This window comes from Bos grunniens, chromosome 7 (assembly GCF_055505025.1).
Source record: "Bos grunniens cultivar Pamir isolate PY7600 chromosome 7, Bosgru_T2T1.0, whole genome shotgun sequence".
NCBI classification, from domain to species: domain Eukaryota; kingdom Metazoa; phylum Chordata; class Mammalia; order Artiodactyla; family Bovidae; genus Bos; species Bos grunniens.
The window spans coordinates 47670307-47685341 of NC_141171.1; the positions used below are offsets into that span (position 1 = coordinate 47670307).

Here is a 15035-nt window from a genome sequence, read left to right on the forward strand (position 1 = left end):
AATCTAACAGTATCCTTTCCTTAGCACAGATCCTTTTGTACAGCAAATCATGGCATATTAAATTACTCGCCTGTTGAATAATCATTTTCAGACCTTGACCTCTTTTTTGTTGTTGTTTAATGAATTGCCTCTGGGTTTCTCTCTTCTCCCGAGGCACACCTTTCTGAATTATCTTGAAAGGCTGACTGCCTTTCCTTGTGACGTGCCGATTTCTCTCTCTCCTTAAAACACACTGCTTCAGTTCCAGATAATGATCCAAAATGTTGGACAGAAGAATGTTTCATGTCACCCTCAAACTACTCCTCCCCAAAAATATTTTCCCCTATAGGGTTTCTTATTGGTTTCTTAGTTGAAATGAGTCTATTTGAAAGCAGCACAGAGCCAAATGTCACTTTCAGTGTTAATCAATGTCAAAAGCCCAGAGAGTGATAAATAGTAGTTGGTAAACAGGAGTGCAGTTTTGTTTTTCCAGAACCCGGATTCCTCAGCAAATAGATGGGAGCATGGCAAACTGTAGAAACGCCACCATTTTTCTAAATTAATGATTTGTTTCTCCTTGCAGCAGTGCTGCATCAAAATGTCCTTTTGTGTTAAAGAAGCAAGTGACTGATAGCTAAGAAAAGGACAAGCATCAAGAAAATGTGTTCCTACAAGAGCGGCTGCTCTTCATTTTTATATATAATTTAGGGATAACGGTGTTTGGGAAATGCTGGGTAGAAAGATGACTGCTCCAGCAGACTGTCACGGGCGACTGAGACTGTGCTGTCTCAGAGCCTCTGTGCATTTCTGGGTTCAGTGCAGTTCAGGATGGAAGGTACCATTAGAGACTTGGAAGGTACCATTAGAGACTTTCACTTCCCTGGGCTCTTCTATTAACTGGGCCATAAGAAACAGGGAGAAACAGCAGGGGAGCCAAAACAGTTAGTTTGCTTTTTGCCTTCTATATTAGACAGTCTGGAAGGCAGCGCACCTGGTGCCTGCATGTGGGTGGAAGAGACGAAACCAGCCTGGCAGGAAGATGGAGATGACATGGGTGTGGATAGCTGCAGTCACGCCAGGTGCAGCCTCCCACAGAGAGTGAGAGCCATGGGCGCACATCTGGGGAATTATGATGATTATGAAAGGTGGGATAGTCCTGAGCTCAGTGAGCCTTTCAGCCACACTTTTTACCTTTAGTTGGAGAGATGCGACATACTCCCAAGACTTCACAGGTGCCCTTTTAAGTAATTCCATATCCCGGCATACTGAAGTCTGCCAGGTCCACTGGGTGACAGGTGTTCTACCTGTATCACCTTACTCAGTCCTTACAAAATACACATGTTAGAAGGACTGTCAGCATTTCCAACTCATGAGTGAGGAAACCGAGACTCAGAGAGATAAATTAACAGGCTAAACCCACTTTTCCTTATACTGGACACTCATCTTTCTGATTACTTTCTCACTTTCCTCGAAGATTTTACCTCCTGTCTCACTGTCACTCACCCAACTGCTGTTCTTGGTGGTTTCAGTATCCAAGAAGATGTCCCTCCCATTACCCTGCCCTCGTATTTCCATGATAACGTTTTCTTTAGTCATGTTATTCTCAGTGCCAACTCAGCCATTCATTCTCTTAGTTATTCCCAATAACTGAAGCTCCTCCCTGACCCCAACTTTAGGTCTCCTTCTCTCTGACCACCACCTCCTATATGTCCAGCTTTCTCCATCTGGAACCCCAATTCTAGTAATCCTATGATTTCACCAAACCTACAAGCCATGGACCATACCATGTTTTCACTGGTTTTCAGCCCTGTCAGGTCCCTGTCTCCCCCCTCGCAGAGCTTCCGTTTTGCGGGCAATCTTTATTATCATCCTTGCACCCATCAGTTCTCTTGCCCTGCTCTTGTTTTGTTCTCATTGCTGGCTTAAAGCCTGACTTTGGTTGAGTCTGACTCTCTGCTGCACTGCCCCCGCCTGTGCTCAGTGAATGTGGCTGGAGAGCACACCCCTGCATTGTAAGCTCACCCCCTCCAACCTCAGGTAGTCCTCAGTGCTCCCATCGCAAGCAAGCATTTCAGGCCTCTCTTGCCCTGCTGTCCAGCCTCCTCCCCCTCCTAGTTTCCATTAACTTGGAGAATAGAACTCATCAGGAGAGAAGCTCCACATGCTCACATCGTCCCCATCACTTGCTGTCATACATCTGTGCTTGTGGACTCTCTTCCCTCTTCTTACTCTGGGTGGACTGCCCCTGCTTCTGTCTAAGGCCAGCTCCTCCTCCTGATATCAGTCCCTTGTACTGCTCTCCATTTCTCTTTCCTGCATTGTTAATCTCTCCCTTCCTCTGTTGGCTTAGTATGCAAACGTGTTGCTGTTTTCTTGTCTTAATAAGAAACTCCTCTTGACTCTACTTCCCTCGCCAATTCCTACTCTAGTTTTCTGTTCCATTTTGTAGAAAAACTCATTAGACTTGTGTACACTCACAGTTGCCCTCCTTACATATTTCTTACCCTGTTCTTCCTACCCTGTTCAGCAAAACTTTCACACTCTATCCATTGCTTCCACTGAGACTGTTCTTGTCAAGGTCACACATGGCTTTCATGTTGCTAAATCCAGTGGTTGGTTCTCAGTCCTCATCTTGCAGAACCTGTTAGGTGCTTTGACATAGCTGATCACGTCCTCTTCCTTAATATACATTCTTCACTTGGCTTCCAGCATAACATACTGTTCTGTGGTTTTTCTTCCTGAATGAGTACTTTTTGCATCTTTGTTGGTTAATTCTCATGTCCCTGATGTCTTAGTTTTAGAATGTCCTATAGATGTGCCCAGTCCTTTGAATTCTCCTGTCTTTTTACGCTCATTGCCTTAGTGATCCTATCTAAGATCATTAGATACTATCTATATGCTGATGACTTAAATTTTATATCTTTAGCTCAGCCTTCTCTCCTGAACTTGAGTCATATATCCAATTGCCATCTGGTATTTCCACATGAATGCCAAATAGGCATTTCAGAGTCAATAAAACTAAATCTGGACCTAGTCTTCTCTGCCTTACTAATATTTCCTGACCTATCAGTTGTCAAGGACAAAAAAATCTTGAATTTATCCTTGGTTCCTCCCTTCCTCTTAAACCTGACATACAATTTAGAAGCAGATCCCACCAGCAATACCTTCTAAATATATATTGATCTAAACCATCAGTTTTTGCTTAGACTAACCAAGAGGCTCTTAACTGACCTCCTTAATGTCCTGGTCTTCTATGGTCTATTTTCCATACATCAGTCAGAAAGATATTTAGAAAAGGCAGTCAGTTCATGGCACTGGTCTGCTCAAACCCTCCCATGGCTCTCCATCCCCTCAAAGTAAAAGCAGGCTTATTATACTGTCCTGTAGGGACATATGTTGCCTATCCTCTCCATTCATTCACTGATTTGCTGTGGTTCTCTGTCTCCCTCAGTCTATTCCAGCCACCCGACCCCCCCGCTGTTCTTCAAACACACTTGACATGGACTAGACCTTTGTACTGGCTATTCTCTTCTTGTAATGGTCTCTCCCCAGGTATCTACATGAACAGATTTCTCAACTTCTTCAGGTCTTTGCTCAAATGTCACTTTCTCAGAAGACTTCCTTGAGTAGCTTTTAAAAACATCGTGACTCTTTTCCATTTGCATTCACCTTTCCTTTTTTCTTTGTTTTCTTCACAATACTTATGACTATATGACATCTATACATATTATTTATTATATTTATTGTCCATATATTTCATTGGAATATAAGCTTATTGAGGGCAGGAATCTTTGCTGTTTTGTTCACAGATATATCATTAGTTCAGTTCAGTTCAATTTAGTCGCTCAGTCATGTCCGACTCTTTGCGACTCCATGAATCGCAGCACGCCAGGCCTCCCTGTCCATCACCAACTCCCAGAGTTCACTCAGACTCACGTCCATCGAGTCAGTGATGCCATCCAGCCATCTCATCCTCTGTTGTCCCCTTCTCCTCCTGCCCCCAATCCCTCCCAGCATCAGAGTCTTTTCCAATGAGTCAACTCTTCGCATGAGGTGGCCAAAGTACTGGAGTTTCAGCTTTAGCATCATTCCTTCCAAAGCAATCCCAGGGCTGATCTCCTTCAGAATGGACTGGTTGGATCTCCTTGCAGTCCAAGGGACTCTCAAGAGTCTTCTCCAATACCACACTTCAAAAGCATCAATTCTTTGGCACTCAGCCTTCTTCACAGTCCAATTCTCACATCTATACATGACCACAGGAAAAACCATAGCCTTGACTAGACGGACCTTTGTTGGCAAAGTAATGTCTCTGCTTTTGAATATGCTATCTAGGTTGGACATAACTTTCCTTCCAAGCAGTAAGCGTCTTTTAATTTCATGGCTGCAGTCACCATCTGCAGTGATTTTGGAGCCCAAAAAATAAAGTCTGACACTGTTTCCACTGTTTCCCCATCTATTTCCCATGAAGTGATGGGACCGGATGCCATGGTCTTCGTTTTCTGAATGTTGAGCTTTAAGCCAACTTTTTCACTCTCCACTTTCACTTTCATCAAGAGGCTTTTTAGTTCCTCTTCACTTTCTGCCATAAGGGTGGTGTCATCTGCATATCTGAGGTTATTGATATTTCTCCCGGCAATCTTGATTCTAGCTTGTGTTTCTTCCAGTCCAGCATTTCTCATGATGTACTCTGCATATACGTTAAATAAGCAGGGTGACAGTATACAGTCTTGACATACTCCTTTTCCTATTTGGAACCAGTTTGTTGTTCCATGTCCAGTTCTAACTGTTGCTTCCTGACCTGCATACAGATTTCTCAAGAGGCAGGTCAGGTGGTCTGGTATTCCCATCTCTTTCAGAATTTTCCACAGTTTATTGTGATCCACACGGTCAAAGGCTTTAGCATAGTCAATAAAGCAAAAATAGATGTTTAGACCATTTCCTGGAACATAACAGGCACTGAGTAAATGCTTGTTGAGTCTGTCGGAGCAGTGTACTTGTCTAAGGTGACATAGCGATGTAAGTGGTAGAGCCAAGATTCAAGACAGATCAGTCTGACCCCAATCCTGTCCTCTTCCCTCTCACCATATTGCCTCTTGGTGGGCAGCATGTTCCCTTCTGCTTAGCACACTAAAACTAGAGGCTTAATTGGGGCTGACACTCAATTAATTTGGAGAAATAAAGGATGAGCTGGGATATGGATATCTGAATACTCAACAGATTCTGTAGTGTACTAGATGAGTGCACAGGTTTTGAAGTCAGAAAGGCCTGGAGTTTGAATTTCTTTTTCTTTTTCTTTTTTTTTTTTACTACTTGTCAGTTGTGGGAAATACAACAAGCCATATAACTCTTCTGTATCTCAGTTTTTAATCTGTAATACCATACATATCATTTAATGATTGGGGAAAGCAATACCAAAACAATGTAAAATGCTTAGTATAGTTAACAGTAAATAACACAAATAACAAAATAAATAAAAATTTAGAATAAAAATAAAGCCTGTAAATGGCAATTTTAATGAATTAACACCTTAATTTGACCATCGATTTCAAACTCTTGACCTGTTGCTTTTTTATGGTTTTTAATTACTGGATTGGGAGCAAGACTGGCTTATGGAGTGGTGAACACAAAATGTTTGAGAAATCTTTGATTCTTCTTCTCTCACTCATATATAAGCCATACATTAAAAAGATACTCTGAATTTCTTAACTTCTTTTCATCTCTGGTGATTATACCAACCCTTCCCAGGGATAGTATCACCACCATGGCTTACCAAATGAGGTATCTTTTTTTGTACCCATAAAGCTTTTTCTCATTTTGTACAACTTATATTTGGCTTCTCTAGGAGTAATACAGTGAACCAACTAAGTGACCCTTGGTGTCAGAGTCAGATGGAAATTCTCTCTAGTCTTGTCAGTGTTGATGATATCCAAAAGCCAGCAGTGTAGGTTGTATCAGTGTAGACATTGCCATCTGTTTCAGTGAAATGCTGTATGCACATCTTCATTACTTAATCTCCTGCTAGGGCATACTCAGGTCTGTTCTTAAAGAAAGAAACAAGAGACAGCCATTCCTAGCTCGTGGATGGGCGTTAGCACAACAGTCAGTTTGTCCAGGTTCAATGTTTTGAAGCTGCTACAAGTGCAGTGTTTCTTGGGACCATGAGCTGTAGCTGTGCTGGGCATGGGACGAGAGGCCCTGGAGTCCTGCCTTTTCCAGAATGTCATATAAGTGGAGTCATACAGTATGTAATCTTTAGAGACTGGCTACTTTCACTCAGTGTAATTCCTTTGAGATTCATCCATAGTGTTGTGTGTATTAATAGTTCATTTCTTTTTACTTCAGATCTACTGCATGCATGTATCAGTTTGTTTATCTGTTCACTCATTGAAGGAGTTGGTTGTTCACATTTTTGGCAGTTATGAATGAAGCTTCTATAAATATTAATGTAGAGGTTCTTATATGAAGATAAAATGTTAGTTCTTCAGGGTAAATATATAGGTGTGGAATTGCTGAGTATATGATAACTATACATTTAACTTCATTGTTGTTATTGTTCAGTCGCTAAGTAGTGCCCTACTGTTTGTGACCCCCATGGACACACCACACTCCTCTGTCCACCATCCCCTGCAGTTTGCTGAAATTCATGTCCATTGAGTTGATGATGTTATCTAACCATCTCTCCTCTGCCGCCACCTTCTCCTTTTGCCTATCTTTCCAATCATCAGGGTCTTTTCCAATGAGTCAGCTCTTTGCATCAGGTGGCCAAAGTATTTTAGCTTCAACTTCAGCAACAGTCCTTGCAGTGAATATTCAGGGTTGATTTCCTTTAGGATTGACTGGTTTGATCTCCTTGCTGTCCAAGGGACTCTCAAGAGTCTTCTCTAATACCACAGTTCAAAAGCATCAATTCTTCGGGGCTCAGCCTTCTTTATTGTCCAACTCTCACATCCGTACACATCTAATGGAAAAGTCATAGCTTTGACTACATGGACCTTTGTTGGCAAAGTGATGTCTTTGCTTTTTAATATGCTTTTTAATTTGATTTTTAATATGCTTTTTAATATGTTTAGGTTAGTCATAGCTTTCCTTCTAGGAGCAAATGTCTTTTAATGTCATGGCTGCAGTTAGTGTTCACAGTGATTTTGGAGCCCAAGAAAATAAAATCTGTCACTGTTTCCATTTTTTCCCCTTCTATTTGCCATGAAGTGATAGGACTAGATGCCATGATCTTAGTTTTTTGGATGTTGAGTTTAAAAGGCAGCTTTTTCACTCTCCTCTCTCATCCTCATCAAGAGGCTCTTTAGTTCCTCTTCACTTTCTGCCATTAGAGTGGCATCATCTGAATATATGAGGTTGTTGGTATTTCTCCTGGCAACCCTGATTCCAGCTTGTGATCCACCCCACCCTGCATTTCACATGATGTACTCTGCATATAAGTTAAACAAGCAGGGTGACAGTATACAGCCTTGTCATACTCCTTTCCCAATTTTGAACCAGTTCATTGTTCCATGTCCAGTTGTTCCTGTTGTTTCTTGACCCGCATATAGGTTTCTCAGGAGACAGGAAAGGTGGTCTGATATTCCCATCTCTTTCATAATTTTTCAGTTTGTTGTGATCCACATGGTCAAAGACTTGAGCATAGTCAATGACACAGAAATAGATATTTTTTCTGGAATTCCTTTGCTTTCTCTATGATCCAATGAATGTTGGCAGTTTAATCTCCAGTTCCTTTGCTTTTTCCCAACCTGAACCTTCTACATCTGGAGGTTTTATATTTAGGTCTAGGAGCCATTTTGTATTAACTTTTACATAAGGTATAAAGCATAGCTCAAGGTTCCTTTTATTGGATCTTCATTTGTTCCAGCCTCATTTGTTGAAATATTATTCTTACTCCATGATATTGATTTGTATAGCTGTCAAAAATTGTTAACCACATTTGTTTGGGTTTAATTCTGTGCTTTATTTTCTGTTTCTTTGATCTCTTTATCTGTTTTTCACTAATACCAACTATCTTTGTTTCTGTAGCTTTATATTAAGTCTTAAGATGAGGTACTTTGAATCCTCCAACTTTGCCATTCTTTTTCATATTTGTTTTTGAATAAGCTTGCTCATGTCTTTAAGAAATTCAGCTATGAATTTTATTGGAATTATGTTAAATCTATAGATAGTTTGGGGAGAACTGACATCCTAATTGTGTTGAATCTTCCAAACCATGACCATGGTATATCTCTCCATTATTTAGGTCTTCTTTGATTTCTTGCATTAGTGTTTTATAACTTACAGCCTGTAGAGTCCACATATGTTTTGTAAGACTTATGTATAAGTATTTCAATTTTTTAGCTATTGGAAATATTTTAAAAATGATGTCTACTCACTCATTATTGTATATAGAAATATAATTCATTTTTATGTGTTAACCTTATATCCTATGACCTGGCTGAAGTCACTTACTCATGCTTTGTATAGCCTTTGGAATTATCTACATAGACAAGGATGTTGTTTGCAAATATGGATTATTTACTCTTGAACCCGTAGCTTAGATGTATTTATTAATATGACAAATAAGATGGTCAGTTAGATGCTCTTAAACTGGTTTGAAGATTTACAAGTTTTCTTTCTAGGAACAAAATTTTGCCAGCAAGTTTTTTTCAGCTTTCAACCCAAAATTACTGGTTCAGAGTGTTTTATTTGGTCAATGTACTGAACAGATTTTAGAGAATTTATCTGCCATTATTTTTTGTGTTCTGCTCAACAGAGATATTAATAGAGATTCTTTGATTTTTTTTTTATTGGCCCAGAATTTTTTTCTATTCCCTTTGGCCCAAACTCACTTATTATTGAGATGAATCTCTGGCTTTAACATAGAGAAGGACAAACCAAAATGATGTAATATGGTATTCTGATACCTTGAATTTTGGGTGCTGAAGCTATTGTTTTGACAACACAAATTTTAGGAAATTATTATTTTGTTTGACTTTGGTTAAAAACACCAACTCTCAAACTTTTTCAGAGTTATGGAAAAACTTAAATCAGGGGACAGAGAGAAGCTCATTATTCTGATAGGTCAAAAGTTAAATGAATCTCTCAGATTGATGCTGTGGAGACATGCACACCATACAGGATAATCAACACTCATTCCCCCATGGAGACCTTAGAAATTAGATTAAAAAAGAGTGTGGGTCTTGAATCCATGGCCCTCTCTCTTCCTGTCAGAGACCCAGTTATGAGGAAGGAGTGTTTATTGAGAGCTCCAACCGGAATGCAAATGGAGATAAATCAACATGTTCATGCTGTAAACCTGGGAGGTTTTCTTCTTTTGATATTTAGGCTGAGTTTTTAAGATATAATTACAGTAAAAGGTTCCTAAACATTTTAGTATTTCATTAAATGATCACCTTATAAAATTGGTAGTATTATTTTCCCCACATATAATAAGAGGAGGATAGAGAGTTGATCATTGGATATAGCAACTTGGAGGCCATTGGTCTCCTTGATGGGAGCAGTTTTGAGTGAAGGGTATAATAGGTGAGGATCAAGGAAGGGAAAGAGAGAGATTTGAAGACTTCTATCTATATTACTGGGGCTTCCCTGGTAGCTCAGCTAGTAAAGAATCCACCTGCAGTGCAGGAGACCCCGGTTTGATTCCTGGGTCAGGAAGATCCCATGGAGAAGGGATAGGCTACCCACTCCAGTATTCTTGGGCTTCCCTGGTGGCTCAGATAGTAAAGTATCTGCCTGCAGTGTGGGAGACCTGGGTTTGATCCCTGGGTTGGGAAGATCCCCTGGAGGAAGGCATGGCAACCCACACCAGCATTCTTGCCTGGAGAATCCCCAGGGACAGAGGAGCCAGGAGGGCTACAGTTCATGTGATGGCAAAGAGTTGGCTGTGACTGAGCGACTAAGCACATCCACACACACACCCACCCACACACACACACCCACACACACCTATATTATCATAGACAGCCCTTTTGAGGAGTTTTGTTACACAGGAGGGCACAGAAAGTAGCTGGTGTGAGAAGTAGCTGGAGTGAGAAGTGGGGTAAAAACAGAAGCTTCCTCTTTCCTCTCACTGTTCTTCCCTTCCTGTCTGCTTGAAATCCTCCTTTCCTCCCTTCTTTCCCTCCTTCTCTTTATGGGAGAAACCACAATATTTTGTAGGTTGATGGGAATTTTCCAGTAGATAATTATGTTGATCATTACATATGATACCAGTATGCTGCTGCTGCTAAGTCGCTTCAGTCGTGTCCGACTCTGTGCAACCTCATAGACAGCAGCCCACCAAGCTTCCCCGTCCCTGGGATTCTCCAGGCAAGAACACTGGAGTGGGTTGCCATTTCCTTCTCCAATGCATGAAAGTGAAAAGTGAAAGTGAAGTAGCTCAGTCATGTCAGACTCTTAGCGACCCCATGGACTGCAGTCCACCAGGCTCCTCCATCCATGGGATTTTCCAGGCAAGAGTACTGGAGTGGGTTGCCGTTGCCTTCTCCGTGATATCAGTATATCATTATATGAATCCTATAATTCAACAGCATATATGACAGAAGATTGGGTGTAGCATATAAATAGAGGAATGAACTTGAATCACATACGTCTTATCTGTAGTGGGAGGGAATGTCAGATATGTGGGTGAGGATACTAGTAGATGGATGCATTGGTGTTGGGCTCTGTAGACATTTTCTTTGTATTGTTTCAAATTTTTTTTTCTAGTGAGATAGGAAGAAAAATTACCAACTGAGAGTAAGAATTGGGGAGAAGGTGCTGGAAGCTTGAGGGGAGGAGGTCTGAAATAGACTTTAGGTCAATTAAAGAGTGAATAGATTAGGGAGACAGGATATTATTGCTAAAGAACAGTAAAAGCCCATTTGAGAGTCATGTTTAGAAATTGAAAATGAGACCAGCTAGGGATGTGAAAATGAGACCAGCTAGGGCTGCGCAGGCACAGGAGGGCCTAGAGGAGCTATCCCACATTGAAACTCAAGAAGAGTGGCGGTGAGGAGATACCCCTCGTCCAAGGTAAGGAGCAGCGGCTGTGCTTTGCTGGAGCAGCCGTGAAGAGATACCTCACGCCCAAGGTAAGAGAAATGCAAGTAAGATGATAGGTGTTGCAAGAGGGCATCAGAGGGCAAACACACTGAAACCATACTCACAGAAAAGTAGTCAATCTAATCACACTAGGACCACAGCCTTGTCTAACTCAATGAAACCAAGCCATGCCCGTGGGGCAACCCAAGATGGGCGGGTCATGGTGGAGATATCTGACAGAATGTGGTCCACTGGAGAAGGGAATGGCAAACCACTTCAGTATTCTTGCCTTGAGAACCCCATGAACTATATGAAAAGGCAAAATGATAGGATACTGAAAGAGGAACTCCCCAGGTCAGTAGGTGCCCAATATGCTACTGGAGATCAGTGGAGAAATAACTCCAGAAAGAATGAAGGGATGGAGCCAAAGCAAAAACAATACCCAGCTGTCGATGTGACTGGTGATAGAAGCAAGGTCCGATGCTATAAAGAGCAATATTGCATAGGAACCTGGAATGTCAGGCCCATGAATCAAGGCAAATTGGAAGTGGTCACACAAGAGATGGCAAGAGTGAATGTCGACATTCTAGGAATCAGTGAACTAAAATGGACTGGAATGGGTGAATTTAACTCAGATGACCATTATATCTACTACTGCGGGCAGGAATCCCTCAGAAGAAATGGAGTAGCCATCATGGTCAACAAAAGAGTCCGAATGCAGTACTTGGATGCAATCTCAAAAACGACAGAATGATCTCTGTTCAAAGGCAAACCATTCAATATCACAGTAATCCAAGTTTATGCCCCAACCAGTAACGCTGAAGAAGCTGAAGTTGAATGGTTCTATGAAGACCTACAAGACCTTTTAGAGCGAACACCCAAAAAAGATGTCCTTTTCATTATAGGGGATTGGAATACAAAAGTAGGAAGTCAAGAAACACCTGGAGTAACAGGCAAATTTGGCCTTGGAATACGGAATGAAGCAGGGCAAAGACTATAATAGAGTTTTGCCAAGAAAATGCACTGGTCATAGCAAACACCCTCTTCCAACAACACAAGAGAAGATTCTACACATGGACATCACCAGATGGTCAACACTGAAATCAGATTGATTATATTCTTTGCAGCCAAAGATGGAGAAGCTCTATACAGTCAACAAAAACAAGACCAGGAGCTGACTGTGGCTCAGACCATGAACTCCTTATTGCCAAATTCAGACTGAAATTGAAGAAAGTAGGGAAAACCACTAGACCATTCAGGTATGACCTAAATCAAATCCCTTATGATTATACAGTAGAAGTGAGAAATAGATTTAAGGGCCTAGATCTGATAGACTGCCTGATGAACTATGGAATGATGTTCGTGACATTGTACAGGAGACAGGGATCAAGATCATCCCCGTGGAAAAGAAATGCAAAAAAGCAAAATGGCTGTCTGGGGAGGCCTTACAAATAGCTATGAAAAGAAGAGAAGCGAAAAGGAGAAAAGGAAAGATATAAGCATCTGAATGCAGAGTTCCAAAGAATAGCAAGAAGAGATAAGAAAGCCTTCCCCGGTGATCAATGCAAAGAAATAGAGGAAAACAACAGAATGGGAAAGACTAGAGATCTCTTCAAGAAAATTAGAGATACCAAGGGAAAATTTCTTGCAAAGATGGGCTCAATAAAGTACAGAAACGGTATGGAACTAACAGAAGCAGAAGATATTAAGAAGAGGTGGCAAGAATACACAGAAGAACTGTACAAAAAAGATCTTCACGACCCAGATAATCATGATGGTGTGATCACTGACCTAGAGCCAGACATCCTGGAATGTGAAGTCAAGTGGGCCTTAGAAAGCATCACTACGAACAAAGCTAGTGGAGGTGATGGAATTCCAGTTGAGATATTCCGAATCCTGAAAGATGATGCTGTGAAAGTGCTGCACTCAATATGCCAGCAAATTTGGAAAACTCAGCAGTGGCCACAGGACTGGAAAAGGTCAGTTTTCATTCCAACCCCAAAGAAAGGCAATGCAAAAGAATGCTCAAACTACCACACAATTGCACTCATCTCACACGCTAGTAAAGTAATGCTCAAAATTCTCCAAGCCAGGCTTCAGCAATATGTGAACCGTGAACTTCTTGTTGTTCAGGCTGGTTTTAGAAAAGGCAGAGGAACCAGAGACCAAATTGCCAACATCTGCTGGATCATCGAAAAAGCAAGAGAGTTCCAGAAAAACATCTATTTCTGCTTTATTGACTATGCCAAAGCCTTTGACTGTGTGGATCACAATAAACTCTGGAAAATTCTGAAAGAGATGGGAATACGAGACCACCTGACCTGCCTCTTGAGAAACCTGTATGCAGGTCAGAAAGCAACAGTTAGAACTGGACATGGAACAACAGACTGGTTCCAAATCGGAAAAGGAGTACATCAAGGCTGTATATTGTCACCCTGCTTATTTAACTTCTATGCAGAGTACATCATGAGAAGTGCTGGGCTGGAAGAAGCACAAGCTGGAATCAAGATTGCCAGGAGAAATATCCATAACCTCAGATATGCAGATGACACCACCCTTATGGCAGAAAGTGAAGAGGAACTCAAAAGCCTCTTGATGAAGGTGAAAGAGGAGAGTGAAAAAGTTGGCTTAAAACTCAACATTCAGAAAACTAAGATCATGGCATCTGGTCCCATCACTTCATGGGAAATAGATGGGGAAACAGTGGAAACAGTGTCAGACTTTATTTTCTTGGGCTCCAAATCACTGCAGATGGTGACTGTAGCCATGAAATTAAAAGACGCTTACTGCTTGGAAGGAAAGTTATGACCAACCTAGATAGCACATTGAAAAGCAGAGACATTACATTGCCAACAAAGGTCTGTCTAGTCAAGGCTATGGTTTTTCCAGTGGTCATGTATGGATGTGAGAGTTGGACTGTGAAGAAAGCTGAGCGCCGAAGAATTGATGCTTTTGAAGTGTGGTGTTGGAGAAGACTCTTGAGAGTCCCTTGGACTGCAAGGAGATCCAACCAGTCCATTCTGAAGATCAGCCCTGGGATTTCTTTGGAAGGAATGATGCTAAAGCTGAAACTCCAGTTCTTTGACCACCTCATGCGAAGAGTTGACTCATTGGAGAAGACTCTGATGCTGGGAGGGATTAGGGGCAGGAGAAGAAGGGGACAACAGAGGATGAGATGGCTGGATGGCATCTCTGACTCGATGGACGTGAGTCTGAGTGAACTCCGGGTGTTGGTGATGGACAGGGAGGCCTGGCGTGCTGCGATTCATAGGGTTGCAAAGAGTCAGACACGACTTAGCTACTGAACTGAACTGAGGGACTTCCCTGTTGGCTCAGTGGTAAAAGAATCCGCCTGCCAGTTCAATCCTTGGTCTGAGAAGATCCCACATTCCACAGAGCAAGTTAGCCCATGTGCCACAACTATTGAAACTATGCTCCAGAGCCTGGAAACTACAGCTAATGAGTCCATGTGCTGCAAATACTGAAGCCTGCATGTTCTAGAGCCCGTGCTCCACAAGAGAAGCTATTTCAATGAGAAGCCCGTGTACCATAACTAGAGAGTAGCCCTGGCTTGCCGTGCTAGAGGGAAAAAACCCCACACAGCAATGAAGACCCAGCACAGCCAGAAAAAAATAAATAAAATTATTTTAAGATGAGACCAGCTAGTATGGTTGACTCTCTGTAACCACATTCACCTCCCTGGCTGCCAGCATGAGTAGGTGGACAATTAGATTTTACCAGGATTGTATTTTTTGCCAAAAACTACAAGAGGTTAGGGGAGATTATGATAGTCCATGAATTGTGGCTAGCATGAAGGGAGGCAGGACTTCCATTTTAAACATGAAGTTGATGATTTCTTACAAAATGAAACGTACTTTTACCATGATGCAACAATCACGATCCTTGGTATTTGCCCAAAGGAGTCAAAAGCTATGTCTACACAGAAACTTGCATATGAGTATTTATTTATAAATGTCCAAACTTAGAAGCAACCAAGATGTCATTCAGTAGGTGAATGGATGAGTAAACTT

General features: G+C 41.5%; 1 protein-coding gene and 1 long non-coding RNA gene across 4 annotated transcripts in view; one reads left to right on the top strand and one right to left on the bottom strand.

The window, feature by feature from the left end:
- TRPC7 (transient receptor potential cation channel subfamily C member 7) overlaps nt 1-15035 on the bottom strand; it is a 150930-nt gene that overhangs the window by 101909 nt on the left and 33986 nt on the right. The gene's annotated exons all lie outside the window — the stretch shown is intronic.
- Nucleotides 1-15035, top strand: part of LOC147369414 (uncharacterized) — a 120247-nt gene that overhangs the window by 57007 nt on the left and 48205 nt on the right. The window lies entirely within an intron of this gene.